Genomic DNA, 12,122 nt, shown 5'->3' with positions numbered 1-12,122 from the left:
ATGTGACACCCGACTTATATAGAAATGATTAGGAGCATACACTCTATCTAAGCCATAGACTATATATTACATGGACTGCCAACTCTACGCACTAAGCCTATATTTTTCAATAAACAAGTCCCGTTCACGGAGGCGTCCTTGGTTGCGTGGTAAATTGACTTCCGGTAGATTTTTTTTTTACGTATAAAGAAACCATTCTCGAAGATTTTTACCACCACTTTACAGCAAATCATGAATGGAAACTGAATTGTTAAAGAAGATGTTACAGAGGTAAGTGTGCACAAATCAATTTCTGACTTAGATCTATAACTGTAAAGCTTTATAGCTGATTTTCTTAGCCAATATAGACTAATTAGCAAAGCCTGTATTTCGTGTATTTTCTTGTTTACGACATTTATTGAATTGAGGTTCTTGTGAGAGCATAGCCTATATATATATATATATAAACCAAATAGTAAGACTTATTCAGAAGGATAACCCGGTAAATTTAGATCTATATGCTCTTACTATAATAGGCTAAAATGACCTTTCGTTTATAAGTTGTAAAAAAGTCCTATATTATGTGTAGGCCTAAAGTAAAAGTAATAAGTCTAGATGTAAAGTTTTCTCCGAGTTGAAAAATGTAAGAAAAGTATGTTTGGCATTTAGATGCTGTCGTTGATAAAATAGAAAAAGTACATTCTGTGATGTTTTATGGCAAGTTATTATAAAACAGTGCAGGACAGGCCACTGTCCTGTTGCCTCATGTTTCTCACGGCTATGGCCAAATTTCGAATCCTGGTGCCCCCGTGCCTCATTTTCTGTTTGACTGCCCCAGACTTGCTGATCTCCGTCTCAACAGGTCAGAACAAAAAATTCTCGATCTGTATGGTGACATGTATGCACTACGCAATACAGCAGGGTTTCTGTCCAGGGCTTTTGCAAGAGAAGATTTGAGCCTCTCAAGCCCTCACTCAAATGGAGTTTGATGATGTTGACTTTTTATGCCCTTTTTTCTGTCTTGGTGAGAGTTATTGTAAGACTGAACTATTGACCTGCAGCTGTCGAAGTATTGACTAGCCTTTGTAATAATTACTGCGAAAGGTAGTGAGAGCAGCATCGTCGTCAAACATCAGTTCCCTAATCAGGTTATGTAGTTTCCTCGTTTTGGTCAAGCCAGTTTAAGAAACCTTCCATCCGATCTACTGTGGATATATAGGGCCTACTCCATCTTCCAAGGCGCTATGAGAGTACAGACGAAACAATTCCGAATAGTGTTGATGGCCAAAACCCATCCTTGTTTTACCCTGCTCTTGATAGATAATACCGGTACCTAAAAGTCTTAGAGGAAGAACTGTCAAACTTTACAGTTCATATCATGTGAAGCTAACAGTAGTTTCAATAGCTTATTTGGACAGACAATTTTCACTAGTGAAAACCACTTCTGCTTAGTGTGAGCATATTGCTAAATGAAGTTCATATTTCTATTACTTTCTACTCAAGTCACCCAAGAGAAATTTTATTTAAAGCGAAAACTTTTTATAATGCATTTTTCGTTGTTGTTTTTTTTTTTACTTAAGGAGCATACTACTTCCACAAACCTAATTTGATTGTCACTAACTTTCAAATTGGAAGGGATCTACTACAAGTAAGATTTTTTTTTACTTTCTCCAATAACATTGTGTTATCAATACATGTATCACTTTAAATTACTTGTAATTGTGAAATAATAGGTAAAAAATCTCCTTAAGTACATGTAATCATTAAAGCAGGCCTAATTGTAGAGAAAAAATTATTTCTTGTGATTGCATTGAAATCAACTTTAAAGATGCTGTCCATTGTTGTAACATAAAGTAGTCTTACATTTTTTAATTAGCAAATATATATATTTATAACATGTCTAAACTAGTTTGAATTTCTTTTCTTTTTTTCTCAGCTGCTCATGAATTTCGAGATTTTACAGCTAATAGAGGAACAAATTTTATCTGCTTCCACTTAGCCAAACAGCATGGAAATATGCTATTGTAATGAGTAGAAGATATTTGTCATTTAGAGTATCATGCAACAGCTAATTATCAGTCCACACATTTCAAGATGAGGAAAAGAACAGTATAATTAGCTACATTCATTGATGCATTATTTATACAAAAATGTTTAGTCAACCCAGTCATCACTCCATTTTTTTATGAAGCCAGTTACAGTTACCATGAAGGGATGAAATTTCAGATAATATTCTGTTTATTTCATGAAATGAGAATAGGCCTACATCAGAAATTGAAATGGTCATCTTCAGTATTTAATGTTTCATCTAAAAATGATAATTATATTAATACATATTTGATGTACAAACAAATGAAAACCATTCAAACACTTTTTTTTTGTGAAGTATAGATGATTAAACTTGTGTCTGAACAATACTACATTGACATTAACTTATTATTATAGACTTTTTACAGGAATGTATCTTAAGCTGGACTGAAAGAGAAAGTTGCTATAATTTAAATAATAAAATTTAATAGTTTGAACATGTAACTAAAAATTGAATAATGCTAACATTTATTGACAAGTGAATATTGGTAATGATGTGCTTTCTATTTTAATAAGTCAATAATATTAGTAAGAACAATATTATCTTCACTTTCTTATAGAAATAATGCTCAAGTCTTCAGAAATGGTAGTTTTCAGAATCATCAAATCAAGGACAACATAGTATTCATGAACTTCCAGCTATCAGCAAGCTCCTAGTAGGTATTATGGAGCACATTCTACTTCAACACAGGCACTGGACAAATTCTAGTACTGTTGATGGAATAGAAACAACATACATTAAATTCATAACAAGTCACCAATTCAATCTTAGTTTCATATAGTACCAAACTTCCATATGTTCAAGTCCTTTACGGATAAAATCAATTCTGAAAACATCTAACAAAACAGTTCCTTAAAAAGTATATTAGGAGTATAGTAAAGTATATTAGAGGTTTTACACAAAAAATGCTATGGGAACATATTATGAAACTAAAATATTACAAAAAAAAGGAATAGTATAATAATAACAATATTTAATCTTTGACATTATATTCAGTAATATTATGAAAATTTAATGAATGATTAAATGCACTTGAAAGTGAAGGGAACAGATTTTTTAAAAAATTCAGGAAATTTTCTGCACAAGCATGCTGAGGTAACCCAAATAAAGAGAGTCATTGAATATTGTACTGAGTGTTTGAAACATAATTTTTTGACATTAAATTATAAACATATCTTTGCAAATTTAAAGGGAGAATTTGAAGACAGCTTTTATTCTTTTTGCACTAAGATAAAAGTATTAAATTTTAAGCTGCCCTACTTACTGGAAGGAGGCCTGGTGGCTTAGCGGTAAAGCGCTTGGCTTCCGAACCGGGGACCGGGGTTCAAATCCTGGTGAAGACTGGAATTTTTAATTTGAGTCTGAGTCCACTCAGCTCTAATGGGTACCTGACATTAGTTGGGGAAAGTAATGGCGGTTGGTCACTGTGCTGGCCACATGACACCCTCGTTAACAGTAGGCAACAGAATGGTCAGAAACAGATGATCTTTACATCATCTGCCCTATCGATCACAAGGTCTGAAAGGGAAACTTTACTTTTTTTTTTACTTACTGGAAGTTTCGTAGGAAGAGTTTCTGGCATAACAAGTGAGTTTTGTGGCATTCATCCTATTGATAAACTCTTAGAAATAAAAAAGCATCATTTCTTCTTGAAATATACATCTGCGGAAAAGAAAAGAACAATTGCTTTTAATGTGAGCAATAATAAAATTCTAATTAAATTTTAAAAATCTCCAAAATATTTATAGTGACTTAGTTCAAAGAATTATGTAAAGACTTTCTTTAAGCATTTTCTCAACTCATCTGACATCCTTTTCCACCAAGATAACTGGTTAATCTGTACTTCTAATTGAGAATTGTTGCATAATATATTTAATTCTTATGCAAGAAAGTATAATTTGAAGGAAAACACCTTAGATAACAAAAGAGTGGTATTGGCCTGCATGAGAAAATTATCACTTTAGAAATACCCTGCACAGGCTGGAGGGAATATAATATGTTTTATTTACAACATAACAACAATATTGTGTAAATATTCACCTATAAGTTAGCTTTAAATAAAATAGCACATGGATTCTTACAATTAAAATAGACTTACATAACGTTTAAAAATAAATGATTAATTACTTAAAAACTTACTGTTAAATGTATTTATACAGCTTCTGGCACTGTGTGAAAACTCCTTTGAAAACAATAAGAGCATATTGTGGCAGTATCTGGGTAAATACTTGATTCCACACATTGAATGCTATCTTACTAGATTTTTCTAAGGCTTTTGACAAAGTTCACCATCATAGTTTGCTTAAAAAATTAAAATATTTCGGCATTAATGGTCCACTGCATCAGTGGATTAAAGACTTTCTGATAGGGAGAGAACAAACTGTAATAATAAATGGCTCTAAATCAACACCGATAACAGTAAACTCAGGTGTACCTCAAGGAACAGTCTTGGGTCCACTACTATTTTTAATTTACATAAATGATTTACCAAATTGCATTACTTCAGGAACAAAAGTCAGATTATTTGCAGACGATTGCATAATATATAGAACAATAAAAACAACACAAGACACAGATATTTTACAAAGAGAATTAGATGAATTACAGAAATGGGAATCAAATTGGAGCATGTCTTTCCACCCAGAAAAATGTCAGTTGTTAAGAGTAACAAAAAAACTAAAACAAATTAATTCCACTTATCTTATTCATGGCAAACCAGTAACACAGACTAAAAACGCAAAATACCTAGGTGTTATAATAAATGAAAAACTGTCATGGAATCCACATATTGATGAAACTACAAAAAAATCAAACAAAGCATTAGGATTTATTAAAAGAAATTTCTATAAATCAAATAAGAACATAAAACTAAAATGTTATTTAACCTTGGTTAGGCCAATAATAGAATATGCATCCTCTGTTTGGGACCCCTCAACTCAAGAAAACATTAAGAAACTAGAACAGACACAAAATAGAGCAGTGCGATTCATAACAAACGAATATTCACACTTGACTAGAGTAACACCTTTAGTAAAATCACTAAATTTAGAAAGCCTTCAGGACAGAAGGCTCAAAAGTAAAGTAGCAATCATACATAAAACACTGAACCATAATCTTCAAATACAAAAACAAAATTTAATAAAATACTCTGAAAGACACAAAGATAAAGGCACATTCCTCGTCCCATATGCTAGGACAAATTTGTACAAATGTTCCTTCTTCCCTAGTGCTATTAGAGCATGGAATGGGTTGCCTGAGCTAGCCAGGAAAACCAGTGACTTGGCAGAATTTAAGTCATTGGTTAATATGCATGACTAAATGCATGACGCGTAGGACGTAATCATCTTCTTTTTTGAAGTAACGTCTGTATTATATAAGATAAGAAGATAAGATAATGGTAGCAATTAGAGCCCTTTGGGTACCATTCAACATCCTTTGTGTACTTCTTTGGTAGTTAAGAGAAAAGTTAAGATTTAGATCTACAGTGAATAAATAGCACAATTTGGTACCTATTGCCTACTAGAATATGTGAGAATAATGAAAAACGAAAATAGAACCGATTAGAATGTCTAGTCCAATCTAGTACAGTTGTTTATATCTAGGCAAGATATGAGTTGTGATCAAAAGAGCTAGATCTAGTACATGAGTAGGGCCTATGTTAATGGGCATGGCTGTAGATAGTAGTATTGCTCATCAGAAACATTAAATCTGTAGTGTATAATCAGTGTATAAATCACAAAAGGGAATAGATCTAGATACAGATTCTAGATCTTATAACTTTGTCTTTATTATAAGTATAAGAGTCTAGGCAGGTCTATTATTATCATATAAAATATAGATATAAACTAGATATAGATTAGAGTCGTTAGTAAAGATAAAGTAGATCTTCAAATAGTTTAAAGAACGATCTGTGACACTGTGAGCCAAGCACTTCCATTCATGATTCACATATAGATTATATGAAGAAGCTAAGGCTAAGGCGCCTAAGGGCTAAGTAAGACGAAGTTTAAGTTAACAAGTCAGGAAGTCAGATTAAAATTAATCATCTGCATCATGATCAAGGTAAGATGAAGCTGAACATCTAGACTTGAAATTATCCTAGATCTAGTCTAGAGTCAACTAGAGCTAGATTCTATATAATAGGGGGCCTATATAGATTCTATATCTTCATTCTCTGGGTTTATCAGACACACAAAGATGATGAATCTAGAGACTCGACGTTCATAATATTTTTAGTCATAATTTTGTTAAGAGTACTATAGGCATAGCCAGATTTTTTATAAAAACAAATTATTATTTTACAAACTTAAAAATGGGCATTTACATAAATAGTGTTTAGTGTTCTATTATATATATATATATATATATATATATATATATATATATATATATATATATATATAGTAGTGTAGTAGTGTGTTGTGTGTAAGTTCGTATTTGTAGATAAAGTTTATAGCCATAGGTCACTACATCTGGGTGAAAGTCTACATGTTTATGTGTACAATCACTTTCTAGTGAAGTAGAGCCTAATGATTCTAAAATTTTATTGGGCGAATATATTCGAAACAATATCAGATCTTTTTATAGCTTTTAGAAGAATTGGATGTTATTTGGGATTCTAGTTAGTTAAAAAAAAAAACACTAAAAACTTGAAGGCCGAAATTTTTATGCAGATTTTTCAGTTAGTCATACATACATCGTTGATTTTTTTTTATGGTTGATTTTCCATTACTATAGATAAAAATGCACATTATCTTGAAATTAAAATCAAATTGAATAAAAAAAATATTTGTAGATCTGAACAAAAGTTGGTAAAGATGTAAGATTGTAGGCTTATTGACTCACTATGTTGTTATTTTATTTAGACTGACTCATTCACAGACTTAACTTAGGCCTATATCACCCATTATATAAAAAATTAATCAATGACACTCTCAGAAATGTATTGACTCTTTCAGTAAATCGCTTATCACATTTAAAATATACATTGTAAAAATAATGATAATAATTATCAAATGTGATGAAAAAAAAAAGAAAAACAAATAATCCAAACTGGCAGCACCAATTAGCAGACAATTAATGTCGTAAACAAGAATACACGAAATACAGGCTTGGCTAATTATCTATATTGGCTAAGAAAATCAGTTACAAAGCTTTATAGTCATAGATCTAAGTCACAAATTGATTTGTGCACACTTACCTCTGTAACATCGTATATGACAATTAAGTTTCCATTTATGATTTGATGGTAAAAATCTTCGGGAATAGTTTCTTTATATAGTAACAAATTCTACCGGAAGTCAATTTACCACGCAACCAAGGACGCCTCGGTGAATGGAACTTTTGCTTAGTTTCCTTAGTGTTGGCAGTCCATGTAATATATAGTCTATGATCTAAGCGCGTCGAGACGGGGTATGACCTATGCACCATGGTGGTGTCACGACCCATAGGTTCTAGTGTCCTGTAAGCATCAACTAAATTAAAATTCCTCTCTATCTCCTCTAAGAAATTAAGATTCGGAAAGGTTTTACGAGAGGGAGGGCCCACTGCCAAAGTAGTCTGTTTATCTAATGCAGAAGTTATGTAATTGAAATCCCCCCCTATGATAAGCGTATCCTCTCTATAATTATTGTTTAGTATATCGATTAAATTTTCATAAAAATCCTGTTTTTCCGCGCTCTTTGCTGGTGCGTAGATGTTTGCAAGTGTAAATGTTTGATTTCCTGATTCTACTCTAATGATTACTATTCTTCCCCTGGTGTCATTAAATGCATGCACTACTTTAAACCTATCTGAGACTAGAAAAATAGCTACCCCTCTACACTCGTTACCTAGGCTAAACCAGCCCTCTTTCAGCCCTATGTCGGATGTGTATTTGCGTGATTTATAATGTGTGTCTATATTTGTTTCTTGAATGAAAATGAAGTCTGGCCTGTATTTTCTGGATAGGTGAACAATGTATTTTTGCTTGTTTCTAAGACTACGTATATTTAATGATAAGATTGTAATGTCTGTCATGACTGGGTGTAAAAGTAAATTTAACCAGTTCTAGTGGTTAATTATGGGTGTTCCCCCCTCATCTATAACCAATGTGGGTGGAGTCTCAGGAATGTCCAATGCACTAACATCAAGACTCTTGTTAGGAGGGCTTACAACTTCTCTTATAATACGCGGGCTCGCGAAAAGATCCTCACACGAGGAGACAGATAAGCATCTCTTCCTTTTCAATTTTGTCGGAGACACAGGAGCGGACCTAACATGCTCTTTAGAGCGGAACCGCTTTTTTAGTTTGAAGTCTTCGCCACTCTGGGGGGTTTCAACCTCCGCATCAACAGCTATCTCTGGTGTACTGGCAACAACCGATGAAGTAGCTGCATCCGCCATCATAGATGAAGCCGCGACATCCGACACTTTAGATATCTTCTTTGGCGACACTTTGAAGACTCCTTTTTTTCCCTTCTCTACTATCGTGAAGCCATCCTTCTGCAACCATTTTTCGATTTCCTTCTCCTTGGGATTACCTTCTTTGACCGCCTGTGAATAGCTCAGAGGGCCTGGTTTCTCCTTGGGAGGCACAGTTCGAGCCGGGCCGGCCTTTCGGGTGGGGCACTGATTTGACCAATGCTGGTCCAGTCCACAATGTAAGCATTGTTGCCTACGACCTGGTATGGTGACTAGAACTTTATAAATTTTTGGGTCCCCTTCATACCGTAGCTGGATGTAGTGTGGGATGGGTGCATCTTTTTTTGCTTTGATGAAGGAAACCCACTTGTCCGAAGCACCTATTTTCGTCACCTCCACCTTGGATCCTTGCTCTGCAAATGTTTCTATGATTTCAACGATCTTGGTTTTTGCAATTGAAGGCGATACCCAATGTAGGGTAATTTTCAGCCTTTCTTCCTCTATTGGGAAGATCTCAACCTTGAAGGAAGTCTCACTACCGAAAGACTTACCAACAAGTCTGTCTCTTACTTTCACAGTTGTTGGTACCAAAAACCATGTATAAGGGTTTTCGAACCTATATAATGCTGTTACTTCAGCAGCTGACAACTTGAGAGCCTCTAAAAGGCTCCCAATAGAAGATTTCATGGCGTTATTGCCAGATAGTTACAACAGGAGAGTACCCTTCGGGTGGACAAGACCACCCTCTAAGTCCTTTTTTTCAATCAAAAACGTCGGATAAGACATTCTTTGAATGAATGCACAACAATAACAAAAGGAACAGGAAATAAACAATAAAGGAAGTATGACGCGATTGGAACGCGACCGACTTGAAGATAATAATATATTTTGATAAAGACAACCAAGCATTAATTAAAAGATTTCGAACAAAATGCAATATAAATTAGGTAATTGTGTTTTAAACTTGGTGGACATGTGCGTGGTAAAATTGTTGATTTATTTTATACTAGTCATCAGAACTGTGATGCATGATTGTTACGGTGCGTAATTCTCCAATTGCAACTAGATGCAGACAAAAAAAAATCTTCTTATAAGCTTCTCTAACTTTCTCATCGGACCTCTAATTGACATGCATCTTATAAAACAAAAACAAAAAATGCGTATAAAGACCACATATAACAAGAAACCTACTTTAAACAAGATGGTGCTGGATTGAGTTGAAAATATGAAATATGAGTTCGTTTTTTTAACATAGCTTTTTAGGAAGGAACATAGACATAAATAAATATAGACTAGCCGATTAAAGAGTTTTATGAAACGAAAATTTGTGACTTGCAATTTTGTGTACTTTATTATACAGCATTTATGAGCAGTATAAAAGTTACGTATTCATATATATATTTCAGCCACACACCTATTTATATTGTAAATAAGGAGGCAGTGTAGTTTTGTTTAATCTCTAAGAATGAAGATCATGCAATTTTTCATGATTCGGAAATCCGAATACAATAGATTTACATGTTTTCAAGTTACATGAAGTTACTTCCTTCGGCCAGTCTATATTTATTTATGTCTATGGGAAGGAATGAATCCTAATTTTAAATACTCATTGCTGTACAGTCTTCATTTCTTTATGTTAAACATTAGTTACCTGTAGACTAAATTAAGCTATTTAAATAAGTTGTGAAATTAAATAAAATTTTTCATTTGAATAGCAGGATAAATATTTAAAGCATTAGAAAAGGGTAAAAGGTGTAGGAATTAATTACATTAATTGTATGTAAAAATTAAAGTCACAACCTGCTTAAATGAAATCCATTATCATAGACCCCAGTAAACATTTTTATAGACCACCAATTTATTTTTTTTCTTTCGTAGACCTCTAGGGAGTCTTCGTAGATTCCTGGTTGTCTTTATAGACCACTTTGGGAATGTTTGTTTCGTAGCAATTATGACCGACTATGGAAATGTTTCGACTTTGCAAAAATTAGTGATAAAAAAATGGTTTTATCTCTTTGAATAAAAAAAGAAATATTCTTATATGATAAAAGTATCAAGTGAAATGTACGTTTTTAGAATGTTGTTAATGTATTGGAAACAAGTTCTTGTGAAATAAAAAAAAAAAAAGTTTGATATGTGTAAACAAAAGTCTCGGATAAATTCTAAATTGTTTAAGTGTTCTGTTAGGTTTAGAATATATTAGAAGCAGTATCTATAACAATAATAATCTTTACTATAATAAAATATCGCTTCGCTTGTTTTATATATTTGGTATGTCCCTTAAGTTTTGATCATTATTACATTCTTGACCAAATCTCCCACTGAACGATGGCGGCTTAGATTCGGGACTATCTAGACTCGTCTTCAAGAAGTATGTAAAAGTCAAATTCACAAAGCGCTTGTTGTGAGTGTGTATGTGTTTCGTGTGTGAATGTTGTTCGTATTTGCATCTATATTGTGTAATGACACAAGATGCGTAGAAGTTGATGTGAATCGGGTTTTTCCTAAGTAATGTGACGAGTAAGAACAGAGTAGGATTAGGAACAAGAAGAATAACGGACAAGACGCCTAAGAGGACGACGCTAGGCTAGCGACGACAGAGGACTGTGCCCTTTTTATTGTTTATTAAATTGTTGAAGTTATCAGCCTGCGTTATTAAGTATATTCTTGATTCATTCTGTTGTTGTGTCATATGGACTCGCATGCACCATTAACATATATATACTCATCAACAAAATAGACCATCAACAGATGTTATTGTTACAGTAGTTTGAATTTGTCAATTGTAGTCAAACGGAATTTCCATTTAATTAGGCCAATAAAAATTATCTTATCTTATCTTATCTTATCTTAAAGAACGATAGTGCTCAGCACATATCACATGACCATGCAGCCATAATTGTTTACTTTATTACATATCTTCATAATACATTACCTGGATAGTAGACATCCTGAGAACCCTGAGGCCTCTGTTTAGTTCACTGTATCTTGAGGCCTTAGTATAGTTCACTGTATCTTGAGGCCTTAGTATAGTCCACAGTTTTTTTGAAGACTAAGTATAGTCCACTGTTTGTTAAGGTCTCAGTAAAATCCGCTGAAGGCTTCAGTATAATCCATTAAATGTGAGTACATAGTACATTCCAATCTAACCACCCTAAGGTAGATTTAAAATATTTTTTTTCAGGTTTCATTGATATAATAGGTCAAAGCTTAGTACACTGAAGATATATTTCACAACCATAGTCAACTTAAGTTATAGGTCACAGCATAATCTACCAAAGTTATAGGTTACAGCTTAATTCACTAAAGTTATAGGTCGCAGCATAGTACACTTAAGTTTATAGGTCACAGCATAGTACACTTAATTTATAGGACACTTTATAGTTTACCAAAGTTATAGATCAAGCATAGTACGTTAAAACTATAAACTAAAATCCAAGTCTACTGAAACTATTGACAATCTAGTGCATTAAGACTACTAGAATCTTTATTACATTCACTGAATTAATGGGTAACAGCATAGTCTACTAAATCCACAGTCTAGTCCTTTGAAACTCTTTGCATGGGTTAAGTTCACTGAAACTATGACAAGACGAGACTCGATTCTATTTCAAACGCGGTCTCCACTGGTCAGTCGAGATGGACTCGCAGC

General features: G+C 33.4%; 2 long non-coding RNA genes across 2 annotated transcripts; one reads left to right on the top strand and one right to left on the bottom strand.

The window, feature by feature from the left end:
• Positions 1-219: 219 nt before the first annotated feature.
• LOC129923471 (uncharacterized) lies at positions 220-2,059 on the top strand. Its single transcript, XR_008775439.1, has 3 exons — positions 220-270; positions 1,560-1,627; positions 1,916-2,059. It is a non-coding gene; the product is annotated as an uncharacterized LOC129923471 (long non-coding RNA).
• A 140-nt stretch (positions 2,060-2,199) lies between these two features.
• On the bottom strand, positions 2,200-7,403 carry LOC129923470 (uncharacterized). The gene is made up of 3 exons (XR_008775438.1): positions 4,208-7,403; positions 3,621-3,730; positions 2,200-2,778 (listed from the first exon to the last, which is right to left on the bottom strand). It is a non-coding gene; the product is annotated as an uncharacterized LOC129923470 (long non-coding RNA).
• Positions 7,404-12,122: the final 4,719 nt, after the last annotated feature.

The sequence above is a fragment of the Biomphalaria glabrata genome, chromosome 16 (genome assembly GCF_947242115.1).
Source record: "Biomphalaria glabrata chromosome 16, xgBioGlab47.1, whole genome shotgun sequence".
Lineage (NCBI taxonomy): Eukaryota > Metazoa > Mollusca > Gastropoda > Planorbidae > Biomphalaria > Biomphalaria glabrata.
This window is presented reverse-complemented; position numbering and strand designations above follow the sequence as displayed.